Raw genomic sequence first — 22,196 nt, forward strand, 5'->3', positions numbered from 1 at the left:
GTGGGGCTGGCAGAGTTGAAAGGTCATATTGTCAACGGTGTAGTTTTCTTTTAGGAAGAGGTATTCTCCTTCCAGATGCAAATAACCTTATTAATATTAAAATCCATGAGGTTATTTGAGTGTTTCTGTCTGAGTTCCAATTTGGCCTTGCATGACTACTGATATGATGCAGCTTTCTTCAGCTGGGTTTCCACTAAGTTTTTAGGGTGTGTTGAAGAACTGCAAGTCTGCCTCATTTGGCCACCAAACCTTTATTTATACAAAAGAAAGCACGGGAAACGAAATAAAATCCCTGACATTGCGTTACATAAATAATAAAAAAAATTAAAACCTGACTGCATATTTATTATACACATTTTTGTACAGAACCGTAGCATCAACAATTATCCTTGTGGTAGTCGACGAATGGAGTTAAAATACCAGCACTTTAGGTTAATGATATGAAAATGATCCAATCAAAATGTTTATTGCAGTCCATTGTAAAAATACTGCTAGTAAATCTACAATAGGCTACTGTTCTCGCCCACATTTCCTACTGCATAATATTCTTAATAGTAATAATAATAATACCTCTCGTGTGTAGAATGTGGTTTTATATTTTGTTGTTGTTATTGGGGATCCAGTATACCGGGTTGTTAGATTGTCTTGATACAAAAAAAAATGAATTTGGTTTAAGAGATATTACTTCAGCGCTAGGTGCTTGCTCAAGCCTGGTGCTGTCGGTAGCCCACAGCACAATACTGGAGACCATTGGCACCAATTCCCAGCTATGCTAATTTTAATACATTTTGGGGTACAAACAACGTGACTTATTTGTGCTAGGAGGTACCCATGATAGATGCTACGTAAAGTTACTGTACAATGAATTGCATCTTATTGAGAATTTGGAGTTTCTAAGCTGCATGGAAACCCAGCCATTCTCTCACTGAGTGGGATGAGGAAGGCTGTTCAGTGCCTGAGATTCTCCAGATAAACTCAAAGCCAGGTAAAGCAGATTTAGAGAAAAGAGACAACTCTGTATTGGAGCAACACAACCCAGAACCACTCGGATTACAAATTCCAGAGGTGTTGGTGTTTTTGTGAATTGGAATATGTATTTTATATTTCATCTTGTGCTTGGTGATCGTGGCTGTGGTGAGGGGAAAAGTGGAGGGGAAAAGCGATTGGGCATTCCAAATTGAGAGAAAATCGAGGGTAGAAATAATAATGGGACACGCTATAGGAAATATTTTGTAGCACTGCACTTCAGCAGCTGTGATTATTGCTACTGCTAGAACATGTGCATGCAGCAGATCCACGTCTGCACAGACATGATTAGCTTAGTAAGTTCAGTAGCTCCGCATTTAACTTTATATGGCAACATTCGTCAGTTGTAAAACCCTCCACCTGTTGTGAGCATAAAGACGATCAAGGAAAGTGAAATTGAACTGAAATCCTTTAATTATCGATTTATTGATCATTTTAAGCCTGTTAGTTTACAGGCAGGCAAACACAGGCTGTTAGCCACGGTACTTGCTATATGGTTGGCATGAACAGTCTGTGCAAGACAAAACAATGTGTTGAAACACCATTTAACCAGAACTGCTAACATGTCTGTTTCACAGCAGTGGTTAACCCAAAATTAAACTGTTACATTGGCACTTTCTCAGTATCAGGGCATATAACAGGTCTGTGTTAATATTTACATAAATAAGATTGTGCAAGTCAGAGATTGTTTGTAGTGCTGCGAACTGGAAAATTTAGATTTAAAAATAAAATATATAAATATATTTTTTAGATGTGTTTTAAATTTTTAGCATGCATGATAATTTGTAATCTTTAATCCACAGTAAGGGTTAGTGCTGTGAATTCTAGCAGGGTTCTGTTGAATTTCTGCATTTCCGTTCTGTAGGTAACAGGATGCAATGTTGCAGAATAATGTGCATGGAAGAAGCTTGACTGGCTCAGTTTGGTGGAACACTTCCAGCTGGGTTTGCTCTTCCATGTTTAAGGCTTTCACTCATAGCTTGTATTTAACAGAAATGTCTTTCAGTGTCCATGTTATGGGCCTGATTATTCAAACCTTTGTAATTTACATTAATAATAAGTCTCAGATTATTTGTTATGGGGGGAAAAAGAAAATACGTGAAATAGCGTAATTACACCAAAGTGCATCAGCAAAGTAAATCTGTGCTTCTGTAATTTGCTGTATGGGGTTAAATGTACTTTAAAATACACTTACAAAGTTTTAAAAATCAGGCCCAAAAGTTGCAGACGCAAAAAATTGGTGTTCCACTTGTTTTGCAAAAAGTTGTGGTAGCGAAATATGTGAATGTTTCAGTGACTCAATGTTTCTTACAGAATTTAACGTCCATAAAAAAAAAAATTAATAAAAAGTGGAGTCCAGAGCCACAGACACGAGTCACAGGTTTTTATATGGAAAGAAGTGAGGAGTTTATTTATGAACTTCATAGTTATATATTATTTATTCATTCTTGGCGTTTTATAGGACGATTACTGAAGTATGTGAGAAGAGTTTGTCAATTGAATTATATTCTTCTATTAGCTCAATATCCAATATCCCTGTACATCACAATCCAGCCTAATGCACTGTGTTGTAATTCATATCAAACAAACAGATCAAATGTGCCTTATTCTGTTTGTGAACGGGGGGGGGGGGGCTAAGGGCATTTTGAAATCTCCACTCGGAGATCTTGCATATTTAGCCTTTGACTGAATTGTCACTATTATTCTCTGTACTGCTTTTAATAAAAAAAAATATATATATCAGTTATTGAGTGATAGTGGGTAAGTATGTCATGTGATCCTTGAGTTTTCGTCCTGACCAATGACGGGTGGTATTGAAATCTACTGTGATGTTTGCTGTGTTTAGCAATGGAATTGAGCCCAACCCTAGCTTTAAGTGGTATGCTGGCACAGACAGTGGAAATTTTTTTAAAAAAAAAAGTCTTCCAGTTGCCAGAAAGTGCATAAAAACAATAAGGAGGGCGTTGGTAAACATAGCCGTGCCACTCCTATCTAGCACTCCGTGCAGAAGGATTTAGAAATCTTTAATAATGAATTTCTAAAAGGATATGATAGAAAGATGTTCCAGGTAAATGTGCTCACCTTTAGTTAGCTGTGATCAGGTTTTGCTGTTATGTTCTTAACAATGTGCTTTCTGAAATCCAACCTGCCATGAATCCTGTGACAACAAGCTGTATAGTGGGTAGCAGGGTTAATGAAAATGACCAGAAAAATGGAGGAAAGTCTCAGTGCTGTGGCAAGACTCCCATCCAGTGGATCTTTTGAGGCACTGCAGTGTGAAGATATCTTAAGAACATAAGAAAGTTTACAAACGAGGAGGCCACTCGGCCCATGTTGCTCGTTTGGTTGTTAGTAGCTTATTGATCCCAGAATCTCATCAAGCAGCTTCTTGAAGGATCTCAGGGTTTCAGCTTCAATAACATTACTGGGGAGTTGATTCCAGACCCTCTGTGTAAAAAATTTTTGCCTCCTATTTTCTATTCTGAATGCCCCTTTGTCTAATCTCCATTTGTGACCCCTGGTCCTTGTTTCTTTTTTCAGGTTGAAAAAGTCCCTTGGGTCGACATTGTCAATACCTTTTAGAATTTTGAATGTTTGAATTAGGTCGCCGCGTAGTCTTCTTTGTTCAAGACTGAATAGATTCAGTTCTTTTAGCCTGTCTTCATATGACATGCCTTTTAAACTGAATAATTCTGGTTACTCTTTGCACTCTTTCTACAGCAGCAATATCTTTTTTGTAGTGAGGTGACCAGAACTGAACACAATATTCAAGAAGAGGTCTTACTAATGCATTCTACAATTTTAACATTACTTCCCTTGATTTAAATTCAACACTTTTCACAATATATCCGAGCATCTTGTTGGCCTTTTTTTATAGTTTCCCCACATTGTCTAGGTGAAGACATTTCTGAGTCAACAAAAACTCCTAGGTCTTTTTCATAGATTCCTTCTTCAATTTCAGTATCTCCCATATATTTATAATGCACATTTTTATTTCCTGCGTGCAGTACCTTACACTTTTCCCTATTAAATGTAATTTGCCATGTGTCTGCCCAGTTCTGAATCTTGTCTAGATCATTTTGAATCACCTTTGCTGCTGTGTTTGCCACTCCTATTTTTGTGTCGTCTGCAAATTTAACAAGTTTGCTTACTATACCAGAATCTAAATCATTAATGTAGATTAGGAATAGCAGAGGACCTAATACTGATCCCTGTGGTACTCCACTGGTTACCTCACTCCATTCTGAGGTTTCTCCTCTGATCAGTATTGTTTTCTACATGTTAACCACGCCCTAATCCATGTACATGTATTTCCTTGAATCCCAGCTGTGTTCAGTTTGAGAATTAATCTTTCATACAGGACTTTGTGAAAAAATCTAAATAAACCATATCATATGCTTTGCAATTATCCATTATCAATGTTGTATCCTCCAAAAAATCAAGCAGGTTAGTTAGACACGATCTCCCTTTCCTAAAACCATGTTGACTGTCTCCCAGAATGCTGTTACCATATAGGTAATTTTCCATTTTGGGTATTATTATAGCAGTCATCAAAATTCCATTTCTACTTTAAATGGTGATTTTAGTTTTTTGTAATTCTAATGTATCAGTTGATCCTGCACTACCAAATATTTGCATGGTTATTCCCAGTTGTGGACTCTGAAACCAGCTGTTTGGTTTCCTGGGTTCTTTTTCATTTTTAATTCAGATTAAACTGCATTTCACTCACATCACTTTGAATCCTGTTCTGTGCTAGAGGTAGTGAGATGGACCTCCCCTGATACCCATAGGAAACTTAGTTGGTAAAACAGTGAATGGGAAATGAAACCATGTGCTTAACATAAATAATGTTAGTCAGGGTCCCCTGCTGTTCAGCAGTATTAGAAGCACACTTTTGGCCAGGATCAACGACGGTCCTCAAGTCATGTTACACCAGCATTATGAAACTTTTCAAGATGTTATACAAATGCATAAAAACGTTCCCCTGCGCAGATCATCCAAGGCAGGCTGTTTTAGCATGCCTATGAGACAGTGTAGGTCATGGCCAGAATTTGCTAAGGACTATTTATTGAATTTTGAGCAGTCTACATTTGTTTTTGTTTTTTATATTATTTTTATTGAGCTTTTGACATACTGTACAATATCAAAAACACCTAAAAAATAACACATGAATCAGCTCAGCAACAATGAACTATATGCAATGGATTTGTTTGCAGGTTGTTGTTTTTTTTGTTTGTTGCTGCTTTACCTCCTACATTGTAACCGATTTCAAATGGTGCTAGAAACTGATGATGACTCTGAACACCAAAAGAAATCGGTCAACCTTGGGAAGACGGCTCAGAGTAAAGTCCATGGATGCTGTGGGGTGGGAGAGAGCATGCACAACATGAACAACATCATTCTGTGCAGCATATATGGGGCTTCCAGTTATGTCTGCATTGCAAACTGTTTCTCAACCCAGAAAAGACTCAGGACTCTGCACTTACAAAGTTTTGAAACTGAAGCTTGGCAGCATAATAATTTTTATTAAATGGTATTTCTGTCTTCCTCCATAAACCTTTAACTACATGTATGGAGTCCCGCCCTCACAATCACACTACCTGAAAATTAATGTAACTTTGCCAGCTTTTTAAGATGTAAAAGTTCGCTACAGAAATATCATGAATAAAGCATAGCTAGGTAAGCAACATAAAGCCCAGAGAGATATGGCAAAGCATGACAAACTATGGTAAGTGCATAGTATAACCGTGCAAAAGGCATGGGAAAAGTTACTACAAAACTTACTACAAAACAACCTGGCTTTCCTGTATAAAGTGCAGGGCTTCTTGTGACAGCCCGCTCCCATGCATGAGTGTGCAGTACATCTTCGTTCATCTCTGCCCCTCTCTCGTCCGGCTGACTGATGTTGCAGTTCATCTCAGTCTCCAGCGCTCCTCTCTCCTCAGGCTGACTGATGTTTTTCTTGCTCCAAGAACACTGATTTCAAATGGTGCTAGATTAAAAACATGAAGAACTCTAAGCCACCACCTGAAACCAGCTTCCAGGAGAAGACCAGCAACCTTTTCCCTTTAGTTTGCAAACTTTCAGCGCACTAATCCTCTTATGACAATTGCATCCAAAGATATTGCTGCAGCCGTGGCACACAGGTCAATAGGGGGCTCTCCGTTTTCAATCCGCACCTGTAATTAAGCACCAAGAACAAGTACTGTTAACAGATTGCATTCTGGAACCTGCTCACACCGACTTCTTGGTAACTTGCCGTTCGGCTAAGTTTAATTAGGTAAATAGCATGTGCTGTGTATACACCAAGTATCAACCAGAAAGACATCAGCAGATCCTGTAGCCGCTGGAGCAAAAACAGGACAGAAAACTGCTGCACTAAACTAAATATCAATCGGTATGGCATAAGGAAGTTCTATTTCAGCCACAGGATTTGGTTTTAGGCCACAATGCAAGTCATTATTCCCATCCATGCTCTTCTTCGTGCACACAGCAGAAAACTAAATCTAAACCACTTCCATATGAAAATAAGCCCTGTCTGGAGTTCTCTGAAAGAATCATCACACTAGTGGTTTGGAGTGAAAGAGCCACACAGGCTTATTACTGGCACAGGTGTGGCTTTAAAGAACCTCTCCATCAGAGCAATGAACCCTGGCAATCTTGAGCACCAGTGCTTTGTCACACTATCACAATGGGTCACAGCACAGCACCGCTCTCTTGTTCAAATAGAAATCCGAAGATATCTCTATAGCAGATGTAGACTGGGCACGAACTAGCGACCCACACACCGCAAGCGAGTGTCTTAAACACAACGCCAAGAGAGCTGGGCACGTCTGCATTTGTGGTTTTGGAGTAACCTCATCTCATCTCACTGTCGGAGGACAGCATTTGTAACGACAGCGCATCACACAACACATCTCCCTCCTCTCTCCATTAAGCCCATTTTATTTGGTCCCTTCGGCAACGTTAAAGCCCAGGGAACACCAAGCAATTTTTCAAACGGTTTTCCAAGCAAAGTCCCTAAATTGAGATGGTTCAGACACTGCAGCTTGAACTATTCACAAGGGGAAAACTGCTTAAAAACCTGCAGCAAGCTGCTTCGTAAGGTTCCAGAAAAGCCAGAGCTCTTAATGGAGGGGTTCCATGGTGACCTCCCGACCTCTGAACAACATTATTCCTGGCCATGGCCCTAAGCAGCCCACCCTCACCATAACAAAACTGGGAACTCTTTCAGACTCCTGCTTTTGTAACTTGCCGTCACTATATAAATCAATCTTGGAGAAAGCAATCTTGATGCGCCAGTCAAGGGCGTAACTGCTAATCCAATTTGCAAAACACTGCTATTTTTAACCAATACAAAAAACATGTAATTTAGAGCACAGGCATAATTGCTAATATTTGCTGGAACTTCAACAGGGTGTGTGGCCGACCAATTTGACAGAGAACATAACATTCTGTGATGCTTAATGCTGTAATGTAAATAGAAATATGGAATTTCAGTAAGATTTATAGGGCAACTTTACAAGCTCCAAAAGCAGGGCTTGAGTTTCAAGATGGCAAACAAAGTGGCTGTACAGGTTTTCAGTGGGTACCCATTACTGATCTGCAAAAAAAATAAAACAAACAACATTATAGCTGAAAAACACTGCAGCGTTAATGACAAACATCTGGCTTGTGCCTTCATCAGTGTGGCGTGTAAGTTTCTTCACTTCTGAAGATGGATGGATGGGTTATGTGTTTCTGTCTGCTTCCCCTTCTTTACTACGGTTGTGTGTACTGTAACGAACCACAGAGAAGTACAGGAAAGCATAGGAAAATCTAGTATCAACCCTCAGCTCAATAATGTCAGCTCCAGTTCTCAAAGTTTTGAAAGTAAGCAGGTATAAACGACAGACGCCTGTGTGTTCAGCGAGCCAGGCCTGGGAAGCTCTGTGCATCTCTGGAACAGTTTCCAATCTCATTGTCTGGCATTCATAGGGAACTCCAATGCCCTTTTTCAGTGGCGCTGCCTGCAGTCGTTTCCACTACAATTATCAAAGGAATATTTGTATGCGTAATTGTTGATTAGAGTTACTGTTGTTTTGTGCTCACTTGTTCAGCTTCCTGAGAGATACAAAGACAACATGAAGGAGTGCTGGCAGGGAACACAATGTCAGAGAACAGGAACACAGCGCCATGGAACTCTCTTTTAAGCACATTAACAAGACTAATTCTGCTGTTTACACGATTCTTTATATGGTCAAACAAACAAACACATCATGCAGAAAAAAACTTTCCACATTCTATATATGTCTTCCCTGACGTATACAGCGATGATGCCCCTGCATGTTCGGAATTGTTGGGAATATGCTTAGCAAACTGACCCAAAAACTAGCAAATTCTATCTGTTATTTATGCAACTGCACAACCTATTTCTGTCCTTAGATTTACCTACATTTGTGACCATCTTGTTAAGAATCTTGTATAACATGTCCCGGAAGATCCCTTTTACTTGCACTTGCTGCCAACGTTCCAAATCCATTACAAAAATATACAGCATGGTTTTGAAACAGTACCTAGCACTGTGAAACACTGCGGTGGGCAAAGACAGTCGAAAGAGATCACCCCGTGGCATCATAAACAAAAATAATTAAACCGGAAAAGCACATTCCCTTCTCAATAGCTTCTAACCAAAGCCACCTACTGATACATACCTGTCTGTTTTGTTCTTTAAGCCCTAAAACAATCGCATGAGAAACACTAACCTGCAAGGGTTTTCCTTACTGTCCTGGAACTCTGGTTGTACAGCAGCACCGGGACTGTCCTTTGAGTTGTGTCAGAAATGGCGCAGCAAGAAAGCTGAGGTGTGTGACTGTGTGTGTGTGTAGGTAGTTGCTAACTCAACTTGCAGAAAGCTGGCACTGTGCTTCCTCCCTCCCTACCCACAATCCCATGCTCCCTTTACTTGGCAGGTAAACATACCCACCCCAACCCCCACCCATTCTTGTTTCGATCCCAACTGTCCTTCTGTTTCAGCACAACAACAACATGGTTTGTTATCTGGAAGATTACAGAAAAAAATGAATATAAAAGAAAAGAAAAACAGCTTTTGCTCCTGCCAAGGCAGACCACTGTGTTGTTGTTTTTTCATTTCCTGGGAGGGGAGTGAAGAAAGCTTTCTTCCTGAGATTCAACACTCGACTGATTCACTCAGACAGAAGAGAGTGAACCCGGTTAAGGGAAGGCTTGTTGTCGAACAAAAAAAACCTTTGCGTTTTGATTAATTAAATGTGATCTATGGATCAGTCTCTTCAATTCAAAACCCTCTGGCGTCCTATTTTAAAATTAAAATAAAACAACATTTCCAAACGCTTATCTTTCGTTCGGAAGTGTGAGGGTGGAGTCTTTTCAGACAATCACTTTCTCATATCACCACCCCTTGAATGTTTGCAGAGGCTTCTGTCAGTGATCTGTTTAACCTTTATCACAATCCACACCCAGCATCCTCAGTTCTTCGCCTCCAGACCTGAAATAATAAAAGCAGCAGAAAGTGCCTCTTTTCATCCATGCGATTTGGGCCTTTTATCTTGTGCACTAAAGCAGTTTTATTATTGCCTGCAGCAGAAAAACAACTGTATTACTGACCTGCCCAATACTTTATACATGAGTCATGCCAAACTCTGGAATACGCCGGAGGAGGGACAGCACAAGTCAGCCCTGTAAAATATCCTTAATGCTTGTGAAGGCTACTGGGAACAATAACATCAATACAGCATGACACTTGTATAGCGCCTTTCAAAATGTATATCTCCCCTATGGATGGCAGACAGACTGTCCCGTCTATAACTAACGTATTGCATGGACTGAATCAGGCTAAACCAAGGCATGGCGTATTCCTCTCAAAACATCTAAGTCTGAACAAAAATAATAATTACAAAAAACGGTTAGCCTCTCTGGAAATTGCTAAAAGCCTGGCACTAAAAAGAATGAAATAGACCTGCACGGATCAGACTACAAAAAGAGCTATTTTTAGAACTTGCCAAGTGATTTCTGAACACATTTACGCAATGAGTCTTTTCCAAAGTATAAATCTTCTCCTATTTCAAATCACTTCTGTTTTGCCCTGCTAAGTTTCGTTTAATTACAAAATCTAATCCCCCACCCTAATTAACAGTACCTACAAAGTTTATTCTAAAATGAAACACAGTTCTCTAACATTACAATACAAAGGAGTGTGGTGATGAAAAAAGCATGCAATATAAAACGTTGAAGCCTGTCTTCTGATTTATATTCTGATTCACTTCTCCAGGGTGCAGTGTGTTTCGACAGGGCCCTGCATATTTAATGTTTCCTCCCCATTCACGTAAACCTCCATTTATTCATTTGTTGAAACCTGCATGCTCAGCGTAGCCTTGTAATGCCGTTGCCATGGCAATACAGTGGTTGCTAACAATGATTAGGTGTTATTACATCAGGGCAAGAGGAAAAGCAATGGACCTGGCAGATGCGTCTTTAACTCCAGTCACCTCAGAACCACATAAAATCTATGCGTGGGTGTTATAACATGTGATCCCCACTAGAGGCCAGCACTGAGAAAGCCCTGATGTTGTAACCCTTTGCAATCAATTTATTCAGCGCTCCTCAGGGTCTGGTTCAATTTATTTTCACACACGCTGTTTAAAATATATCTTTTTCAGAGTAAAACAGGTTTAAAATGCAGTGCATGGCAAAAGGACATCAGTACTGTATCTGCAGCCAAGCCCCAGCCCTTGTTCGCTGTATTTTTCACATACCTCTTTATAATCGTGCATACTGATAAATCATCTCCTGAACACTCGTTTTAACACCAAACACCTTAATAATACGATCCAAGTCATTATTTTATTACTATAATAGCTCAAAAAGCTCTGAATGTCTGTGACATTCTTTGAGCGCTGGAATACGGCAGCAGCTATCTCATTTGTTTGTGTCCGTGTTATCTCTGTGCTGCATGGGGCTACTGTATTGCTCAGTTACGCCCTTTTTTTTTCGGCTTTATTCGGCTCCTATCGGTCTCACTCGGCCATTGAAAGGTTTTCTTTTTCCGGAGAGAAAACGACTAGAAACCTGTGCTTTACGTCTTTTTGATGATGTCGGAAAGGGAAAATTCTAATGTCGGACCTGGTCCAACAAAGACTGCAAAGGGTTAAAAATGCGTTTGTTTTTTTTTTTTCCCACATATCAGACTGGGGCATATCTACCTGATCTTGCATCACCAGGATGTCAGGGTTTTTATAATAACAAATGTCAATACTGTTCCTTACTGGGGTTTCCCTGCGGTCTCTGTTTCTTTGCTTTGACAGTGTTTGGAGGACGTTTTTAGATACGAGGTTCAGCTGCGATAGCCGGAACGGAACTTGACTTTGCTGAAGCTTCCCGGACGAGTGCTTGTTATTCCTGGAGTCTATTAGTGTGCTTCGGATTATGTACTATAAGCACCGTCAGTAGTGAACGGCTGACAATATTTTATCCCTGCCATACAGTTGATAAGCATGCAATGGAACGATCTCTCTAGCAGCATGCAGGCTGTCAGTGTGGGCGATGCAGGATGTCCATAAAAAACGCATGTTGGGGCTTTTGAGTTTTTAGGAAATTGGATCATTAAAACAGACGCACCAGGAAGGAGAGCCGCAATCCAGTGATTATTAGCGAAGCCAACAGGCAGCACAGAGCACAGCAGCAGATGTGTTCATCCGAGAGATGGGTGGAGTGTCGCACCATCTGATGCACTGCCAAAAAGGGAAAAACACTGGCTGACGAGAGACTGCAAACGCAGCGTAAGGATAATCCCAGAAATGCTGCAGACGCCAGGATACGCACCTCACAGGGGGAGCTGAAGAGCACTTTTTAATATCTCAGACAAAGCAAACCAGACTAGCTAATTGTACCTCTTAACTTTTTTTTACTAAAAATACAGAAAGCTGTCCTTGAAAAGCTTTACTGTGCGACTCATAGCTCACTTACAGTGCACAAGCTACAGTACGATAAGGACTTGAACCCATATTCACATTTGCATATTTCCCCTTCACATATTAAAAACAAAATAAACCCATAGGAAGAACCAAGCTTGATGTAAAGGTTAACAAACACTGTCAGTCACATACTACAACATTATTACTAGTATCATTATTATTATTATTTTTTTTGTTCATCTAGAATTGCAAATACTGTGATTTCTTCTCTATTTATTGACATGCAGGCATCAACCAATAGAACAAGAGCTTTATATATGACAACCTTCCCTGGGACCAATCACACAGCCACATCCACCTGCCTGCTTGTTTCTGGCCAATAAGACTGCAAAGCCTCCAGTCCCTGGTAACCTCCCAGTGCCAATGGGAGGTGAGCTCAGCCACTTAGCTGATGATGCAGCTCTAGGAAGTCTGTCACATGTGAGCTGGCAGTTTGCCAACATGGAGTCACCAACAGCAAGGTAAACAACAGTCCTGAGCCGGAGTCATGACATTTAGTCCCCTGTGCTAGAAGCCACTCTCCTTCTCCTCCCTTTCATCAGCAACAAGGGGTGCCTCTCCTGCGCCCCCCAGTCCGGGACAGCCTGTCTGTCTCCCCCTCACCACTCCAAACAGAAAAATAAAGATCACTGCGTCACGGCTTCTGTTTCCACTGACTACGCAGCAACAAATCTCTAAGCTCCAACTCACTTAACCCTCAATAGCAGCACCAGCATCAGTGGACTCCGAGCCGGCTGTGATCAGAGGATCATAAAATCATACTAGGGGACAGAAAGGGGTTCTCTTGATAACACAGATTGAAAGGGCATCTGCTCCCGGGGGCTCCGGCCGTCAGAGGCAGACCCCCAATCAAGCCGTCCCGTGCGTCTTGAAGGAGTTAAACCACTGAGGGGGAAAATAAGAACACAAGAAAACAAACCCCCCCCCACCGTTTCTTAAACGGAAAACTGCGATTATTACTTACCGATATAGCGCAGCGTTCCACCCACGGCAAAACGACATGCCGTCGGGACGAACCGGGACAGACGCAAGGACGGGGCAAAGCATTCGTCTCACCGTCTTTGAGGTGAGAAAACTGAAAAGCAATAACTACATTAATAACAACAGTAATAATAGTACTAATACTGGCAACGCTAAGAACAACGCCGGCACTCTGCGTAACCCAGTTTGTTGTCGACGAATCCTCTCCCGATGCGTAGCGCTTTGCAAAAAGAACCTTCTAGAACGAACGTTCTCACGCTAACTTTTTGCTTTCTTGCCCTCCTCCCCCCCATATCAGTCGAAGTATAAAATGTGACATCTACAGCATCCTCATCAGAACAAACCTACACCATTGTCCATGTGGCTACTACACATGCAGATAAATTAAAGTAAAAAACAAAACAATACCCAAATTGAGAAGAGGAAAAACAATCCCAACTCCGTCCGCTTTCACATCGAACGGTCGAGGACTCCCACCTTCCAGTATCTCAGCTTCTGTTTTGGTCTTCGACGTGAAAAAGTGACGTAGCAACTATTTCCAGATCTCTATTTACAAATCTCTCTCTACTTCTCTGCTTGCTGCTGCAGCAATGCTGTTCCTGCAGCCCCATCAACAGAGCCAGCTCTCTCTCTCTCTCTCTCTCTCTCTCTCTCTCTCACACAGAAGCATAGGCACACACACGCACACACTCTCACACGATCTCCTCTCTCTCACTGTGACGCAGCACTTAATTCTCCAGCCTGCTCCCTGTGTTGCATATAGAGAACTGCAGCTTCTCGAAAGAGTCAGACAAGCTCAACACAGGCAGACACACAGAGTGCTGCCAGAACCTTCCAGCCAGCCTCCCTCCCTCTCTCTGTCTCTCTCTCTCTGTTTCCCTTGTGCTTACTGAATTGACCGTGCTTTCGGAGTCACCTGACAACCTACTGCTTTTTAAAGACACACTGTCCCCTTCTGTGAAGTAAAGCCTTTGATACAGCTTGCTGTTTAACTGCCCTGTCACTTCTAGACACCCCTAGCTGATTGCCACACGGGTCTTCAGCAGCTCCTATGTGAACAGTCAAATTCCCTGGGAAAAAAAAAACAAAAAAACAAACTGTTTCTCCATCCACCTAGGGATATGTAGAAATAAGCTCTAAACAGCGTTTCTAAAAATCTCTTCCCTTTAATTATGGCTTACCCTCGATTCTACTTCATGCTTGGATTGGCCCCACCTAGTGACCAAAAGTTGTAAATACACTAATATTATCTGTTTCTCTCTAACATCAGTTGTTTTTTTTTGGGGAGTGGGGGTGGGGGTGGGGGGGTTCAACTTAGCACACAGTGCCTCCCGGTGGGCAACTGTTGAAAATACAGCATAGGTATTATAATCAATTTTGATAAAATCAACATGTGTAGATAAATAACCTGTTATTATTGAATTAACAAATTAATTAAATGTTATTAAAATGTTCAACACCAGTAGGGATACTGAAGTTTTAGTTTTTGGATTGGTTGTTGATGACAAGTGATAAAGATCCACTTATTTTGACCTCAACATGAAAACAGAGAGTAAAGAGACTTGTTTTCATTGCTCCAGGCCCTCGATATGTTCAGGTCAGAACACTGGAAAGTTCCCATTCCAATCTAGTATTTTCAGTGCTGTGTTTTTGGATTGTACGAGTAGCAAATTCCTTTCTACAAAGCGCACAAAACCTTTTGTAAAAAAAATCCCACTTCTGTTCTTTATTCTGCAAACGACAGGAAAGAAACTCTCCCTCCCTCAGCCAGAAATTCCAAAGAGCAGAACACTTGGAAGCCTTCCTGAAGCCAGGCACAAGCAAAAGCGACCTAAATACTGAAAAAAAAAAGCGAGGTAGGTTCACAGCACTTTCTTTCTACCTCTCTGACCTCAAGACCACGGCACTGCTGATATAAATAAAAACAAGAGTAGGCAGGCTTGGAAATGACTAATTACCACCGTCTGGGATTAACCAGCGAGTTATTGGGTACACTGCGTTTACTTGAAGAGCTACATCCATACACAAAGCCTACAGCCTGTGTGCCCTACGATTCCTGCTACTCACTCACATCTGAATACAAGCTTGTAAAATGCCATGTAAGGTTCCCTACTCACTACAGGTGGACAAAGCTGGCTCTTCCACTCCTGGTCTTTGTTCCAACCCTGTTTCAAACTGTTTAAGTGAACCAATTAAACCTCACCTGGTGTGGATGGAATGGCCCTCGGGGACTGTGATTGGACACCCCTGTATTAGACTGATCTGAACTGCCGTTTCTATTTGTTGTTTACATACGCATTTAAGAGCTACTGTGCTCAATGAAAACATTGTGTTTTAATGCTATGTTATTAATTGAACAGGTTTGCTTTAATATACAGTAGTAGCTCCAGAATTGTTGGAAGCGATTACTGTAAACTTTGGGGTTTCAGTGTTCCGGAAGAGTGCTGGGTTCTGCTGTACTGTTTTTTAAGATCTCAACACACTGACTATGGGATGTATATGAGGTAGCGGCTCCTGGGGTCCTTACAGAGGCTGCTGTTTTAAGATAACATTGGGGACAAGCTGCAACAGTCTGACGCACACTTGGCAGTTTTGGTTTGTTTTGCACGATGCGTGATTCTGTTTGTTTTTTATACATCTCCTCGCTGTGGCCTTGAAGCCAATGCTGAGAGAGGGGAGGGCCCCGTCACACACACACATGTGCGCGCACACACACTGCGCTGTAACTTGGTTTCCAAGCAACAACATTTTATTATCAAGGAGATCTACCCAAGATGATGCTCTCAAGTCTCCAGGTTCAGGGAAACTCTTTTGTGTAAGCGCTAAACACTTTGGGGGAGAAAAAGAACAACAAAGAAACACTGGATTAAACTGTGACTTTCAAACAATGAACAACAGATGGCTAATGCGATGGCACCCCACAAGAGACATCAGGAGGCATATTATAAAAAGAGCAGTTCATGAATGCATTGACTAAACCAGGGGTCCCAGGGTGCACTAGCAAATGCAGCTCAAGCCCTCTTTACTGGAGTTAAACAGACTCCAGCGCCAACACAGGGTCTTCCGCAAGTGGTGCTTTGGATCTGCCTGCAGAAGCACTCACAGGATCAGGTGTGCTGGAGGGGAGAGCCGTGCCACACACGCAGACAGACACTCTTAAGCCTCTTACAGACTCCACTTCCCGAAGTAATCAATGGGAGCGAACATTCGCTGAGATGAAAATAAATGTAAGTTTGTTTCACTCTGGCCAGAAATCACAGCAAGTTTTCAATGACTAGTTACATTTTTACTCCTCCCTTGATCATTGTGTAGTCTTTTTTTTTTTCAATAAGAAGTTTAATAGATTAAATTTGCTACTGATTATGGAGTAAAAAGGTGATACTAATCAGTCACGTTAGTAAGATATGAAGCTGCATATGGCATTGAAGGTAGGCAAGACTTTCTCTGCATGTAAACACCAGGCACATATAGTTTACTGTGACACTTTCAAGTTTGCATTGGCCTTACATTTTACAAGCCAACATGAATAAAATATACTCTCAGAAGAAACCATTTCTCAAATGTAATAATAATAATAATAACAACATGGTAGTTCTAGATGCGGGAGATCTAAATCAAGCACATTTAACGAGTTGCTCCGCTTCAATAACCGTTCTGGAAGCACAAGCATCTCTCTGGATAATAAGCTGCAACAGCTCCCTCACAGGCTGTTTGTCTGTCGTGGACAGTAGCTCAGAATGTATGCAAGGGGGCGTCTACAGAAACACTGCAATCAAGCAATGCAAAACCATGCAACCCAGATCTGAACGGCGCCTGCTTCAGCATTGCAGCTTGAATATAATGAACAAGGTCAATGAGCACAGCAGAGAGCGAGTCAGGGTCTGCCGTTATTCATCGTGAAACACAAAATGAATAAACTGCTCATGAAACTGCTGGCTTGCTGAATGAGTGTGCAGAAACCGCACCTGTCTGAGGTGGTAGTTAGCAACATGAAAACGGAGTCACAGCTTCTTAGAAGCAAGAAGAAGAATTTGGTTAAGGTATTTTATAATGCTCATAGCTTCTCATAAAACTACAGAATTGCAAGCATGGAACCAGCCCACTGTCAGACGGCCTGGCTGTTTAAAAGTGTGATGCCTGCTGTTTAAATTATGAGCTCATTATAAATGTATACAACTGTTCCTCTTATTTTCGTTTCCATTTTGTTTCCTGAGCTGATGTCATTTTAAATTTTATTTTTAAACTTGCCGAACATCTCTGTTTGGTTACACAGTGATGTAGTGATCTGCAGATTTCAATTCAGTACAACTGAGATCAAAGCTCTAGTTGTTATTATTATTATTATTATTATTATTATTATTATTATTATTATTATTATTGTCCTCAATCATGGGTCTTCTCAAATAAGACATCACAACAACATTACTATAGTGACATCTGCTGGGTGAAGCAGGTACTGCTTTTGCAGTTTAATCGGCATCAGCTTAATAATGAAGGCTTTCAGCAGACTGAAGACATCCTTCTTGGACCGACCCATTAGAAAAGTATACAGCTGAAACTGCTACTGGTGCAAACTCGTATTTGAAAGAGGGCAGTCACGGGGTGATGCGCTTTCACACATGACCCAGCTAAAGACAGAGGAGGTAGTTAAAGACAGAGGGGTAGTTAAAAGACAGAGGGGTATTTAAAAGAGGGAGGCGGGTTTGAAAGACAGGTGGGTATTTAAAACAGTGAGGGGTATTTAAAGGGGGGGGGGGGGGTTAAAAAACGGGTATTTAAAAGTCTAGGGCCCTTTTTGATTTCTTCTAGTAGCTGCTGTGTATTTTTCATAAAGGGCTAAAAATAAAAGTACGAAATCCATAACTGCAATTTAAATAAATACTCCTTGAGAGACATAATAACTATGTAATAATCTCACACTTAAAACAGTCCCTAAACAGAATTTACGAAGCTAATACAAATACGTAGGCGTATTTTTTTTGGCCAATGAATGCGCTGTTTTCATGGTAACCGATAGTAACCTCTCTAACTGCGTAGTATATATTTTTTTCTGCAATAACAGCATGTCGAGAGCGTGAACGCAGCGGGGACGCGCACTCTCCTGCACCGCCTGTGTTTACGCGTCTCAGCCAGCCCGCACTGTCACTGCTGGCCAATTCCCACTAATATTATTTCATCAACACTTCGGCCAGCTTCTAAACAGTACTTTCATTTTCTTTTGGTTTTTCTTCCTTTCTTTTTTTTTTTTTTTTTTTTAAATTTAAACACACACACACACGCAGGTAATAATTAAAACCGGGTAAACTGGCATGGACCAGATCTTTCTAGTTCAATCAAACCCGTATCCCGGATCCCCAAACAAACGCCGTTTTCCGAATCACACCTCGCCTGGAACTTTTATTAAAAAATGTTTAAAAAAAAAAAAAAAAAACATGCGTGCGAGTTGTACACCGAGTGTGTTTTAAAACATCTGTTAACATTTAATTTAATTCAACAAAATGATGTCTTATTTGAATCACGGTATTACATAACAAGAATGACGTACTCTACATAACATTAGCGTTGGGTAAAACAAAAACTCCCCAAAATACCCCAGTAACACGCTCACCCTGAACCCCAGCGAGGCTGTCGTGCGGTGCGGCGCCTTGCAGCTCCCTCTCCCAGCCGGACTGTCTCTTCTTCTCGCAGCTTCTCCCGAATTCCAGCACTTCTTTTTTTTTTTTTTTTTTTTTAATGAAGGATTCTTACCGAGTTTCCACACCGTAGCATTCTAACCCCGCCCCCAGCCGCAGCTCTCGGCATGCCGATTGGCCGGCAAGGTCGCTCGTTATTATTTTGACGTCATTATCACATGCGGTTGACGCGTGTTTACAAACATTGGGAAAAAAAAAAAAAAAAAAAAAAAATCACGTGTCGCTGGGAACGATTTTACCGTAAAGTACCTAATATTCATCCCGTCGTGCTGATTTGAAAACATCGGGATCCCCCGCCGGATCCCTCCCCCGAGAGCAGAACGAAATATCTTGAAAAAATAAGTGTGCTTGGTTAATAGACCTTAGTGACATACAATTCATGTATAATAAAGATTTGTGTTATTTTCAATAAATGATGACTAGAACAGGACCCGTAAATCTCAACACACATAACAGCCTTCCAGGCGTCATGTCACTGCGTTTGAAAACTATAAAAAAAAAAAAACGAGCAACGTGTCTATAAACTAAATGAGGCTAGATACACATGAACCATGTTTTGTTTTAAAAAAAAAAAATGAAATGTTTTTATATAAGATTTGAGCTGTTTCGTATCTCGACCAAAATCCAGTCAATTCTGCCCTATACAGGATATTTGAAAGATGGGACAGCTACATCTTTATTTACGTAAAATCGTCATGCGGTTTGCCTCCTTGCATATTTCATAACATGTTATACGCTTGCTATTGTATTTAACCTGATGTATTCTACGATTTGGCAAAGTATGCTATTTTCGACTTGGGCTGGAAACTGCCATACATTTAGTGCATGTTCATCTTCAGTCCGAACACTGCAGAACTGAACGAGTGTTTACGGAAATTGCCGACAGTGGCGATGCCGCAGGCTCTGCTCAGCACATCAGTTTAATAATAGATACAATTTAAAGCACGGGCGTCATTTACTGTGAATCACTGTGTTATTGCACTTGGTGTTCATAGTTCTTAAAGCTACAGTGTCACGCAGTCCTGTTTCCACCAAGACGATGGCTCTTCGGAGTTTGCTTTATAATGCATTCTTTCGTTTTACCAATGGGAAAACAAAAAAGATTAATATTGAATGAATACGGGAGTAAGCAAATCGAGGAAATAACATGTACACAATACAAAGGCTTGGCTTGGTTACTGCTCTTATAGACCGGCCGAAGCCTTTAAGTCACGATTGGGTGATGTAGTTTACTTAAAAAAAAACAAAAACAAAAAAAAAAAACTCCTGTGTTTTTTTGCTATCCAGGACTTCACATATGGTCCTGTATTCCACTACGCCAGAGGTGGCTCATTTTGTGAAGATTTGGTGGTGGTTTGTTACTTGCGCCCTGTAAGATTATCCCACACAGTGACAATTTAACTGTACAGTTTCTGCATATAATCAAACACATATCGTACGCATATAATCATACGCTCCTCATTGCAGTTCCTCCACAAACCTTTAATGATCCTATAATACTCAGCTCCCCTTGTTCCTTATTCCATATAACTAAGGGGGCTTCTCCTTAGCTCACCTGGGCTCCCTGTTTGGTCCTGTTTCTCACAGCTTTGAAACAGTGCTTATGTAAAGGTCTGTATGTCCTGATGGCTTCCAATCAGGAACACACATCTCAGAATAGCTAGCAATAGACCTGGTACTCTCCAGGCAGGTGTGTGTTATATAAAGTGCTGTTATTGCAGTGTGAGATTGAAGATTGTTTTTGTACATGGCGTGCGTGGGCAGCCAGTTCAAGGCCTCTGCTGGGGTGATCGCACTGCTTAGAATTCAAGAGCTTTAATCTCAGGTCTGCTTTAGAAAACAGTGCTTGCAGAAACACAGAGTAGCCAACAGCCATGATCTTATGATTACTGAGCCCATAGGAGGGACCTGGGGGCAAAGAATTGTAACATTTCTATAGAAAGTAAGTTAGATGACTTAGTCTTGAGTGTTTAAGTGTAAATGTACCTTAGTTTTTATTGTGCACACATCTAACAAATGCAACCAGCAACCGTATGAATACATCCCAGTACTCATTTGATGTATTTTCCTATTTCAAAAGCTTTTTGTATGAATTGATTTCTCTCTGCACCCACCCACGTCCACTGCACACATAGCGAGGGAGTGAAAACGCTCAGTCCAGTGCTGGGCTACATTCAAGCTCATTGTAACTGTCAATATAATCACTTATGCTTGTAATATAATAAAAAGAAGGGTGTTTGTCCCCCTCAGCCCAGCTATGACTTTACCTGTATTGGTCACATATTAAAATGATTACATTCACCCTTTATCTGGGGAAACTGCTAATTCACTCATTTATTGCAGCCTGGCTCTTGCAAATCATAGAAAAATCCTGTATCCTGTAATCATAGAGACTTGCTGAGTGGATTTCTAATGTTATTTATGTTCTAAGTATTGTTTTTTGAAACCGGTAAAAATAAAAGATCTTGCTTGCTAATAGCTTGTTAAATGCTAGCAGTGGTTTGTGAAAGTGGCCCCAGCCAGCTCTGCCTGTTATATGAGGCACCCACCGATGCTAAAAAATATTATGTACATCTCACACTTAATGCTTATTAAGGGTAACATAGATTTATCAGTCTTAAGAAAATTTCCATGCACATTAAAGCCTGAAGTTAGCAATTTTAATCAGCAGGGGGTGACAAAAGCACTGGATACACACTATCACAAGAGATCCTTGTAAAAGCACTGGATACACACATTCACAAGAGATCCTTGTAAAAGGTCCACTGCAGCTGCTGGGGTCTTTCAGTGGATCTCAATTACTGACCCCAATGAGATATTAAATTACGATCAAGCTTGATATTTTACTTAATTTTTAAAGATAAAAATACACTTTGCTCTGAACATATTTTAGACACTCTAGATACTACAAGTGAAGAATGTTAAGTGCTAATTTCACGCTTGATCAAAAAACCTTGATGATTCTTCACAGGACAAACTTTTAGTCCTGAGCTTTTAGATTTATTTTTCCTAATCCTTACAAGAAACATTTCTCTATTGATGAACATACCACCTTTCGCAATGTGCGTGTGTGTGTACGTGCGTGCGTGTGTGTGTGTACCTGTTCTACTGGCACACTTTGAGTGAGTTTACACCACAGGCTGCGCCCTGTAGATAGGGCAACACAAAGCACAGACATCAGTAAATACTATAAAGCGGTCAGCCATTGTTGTCCGCTTGTTTGCTAAACCCACAGCATCACTGGGCATGCTGGCACGGGAGGGCCTGATACTGAGTTTACCTGCTTACTGGTCCCAGTTTCCATAGAGCCGTAGAGGGAATCATGTTAATAAAAACTCTGCCAATTAATAATAATCATCTCTTTATTTTTATATAGCACCTTTCATAGCAGACAGCCATCACAATGCACTTTACAGAGGTAGGCTGTGAACTATATGCAGAATCACTTACAATAGGACATTGATTTAACATCTCATCCACAGGATGGAGCACATGGAGGTTAAGT

This window comes from Polyodon spathula, chromosome 39 (assembly GCF_017654505.1).
Source record: "Polyodon spathula isolate WHYD16114869_AA chromosome 39, ASM1765450v1, whole genome shotgun sequence".
Lineage (NCBI taxonomy): Eukaryota > Metazoa > Chordata > Actinopteri > Acipenseriformes > Polyodontidae > Polyodon > Polyodon spathula.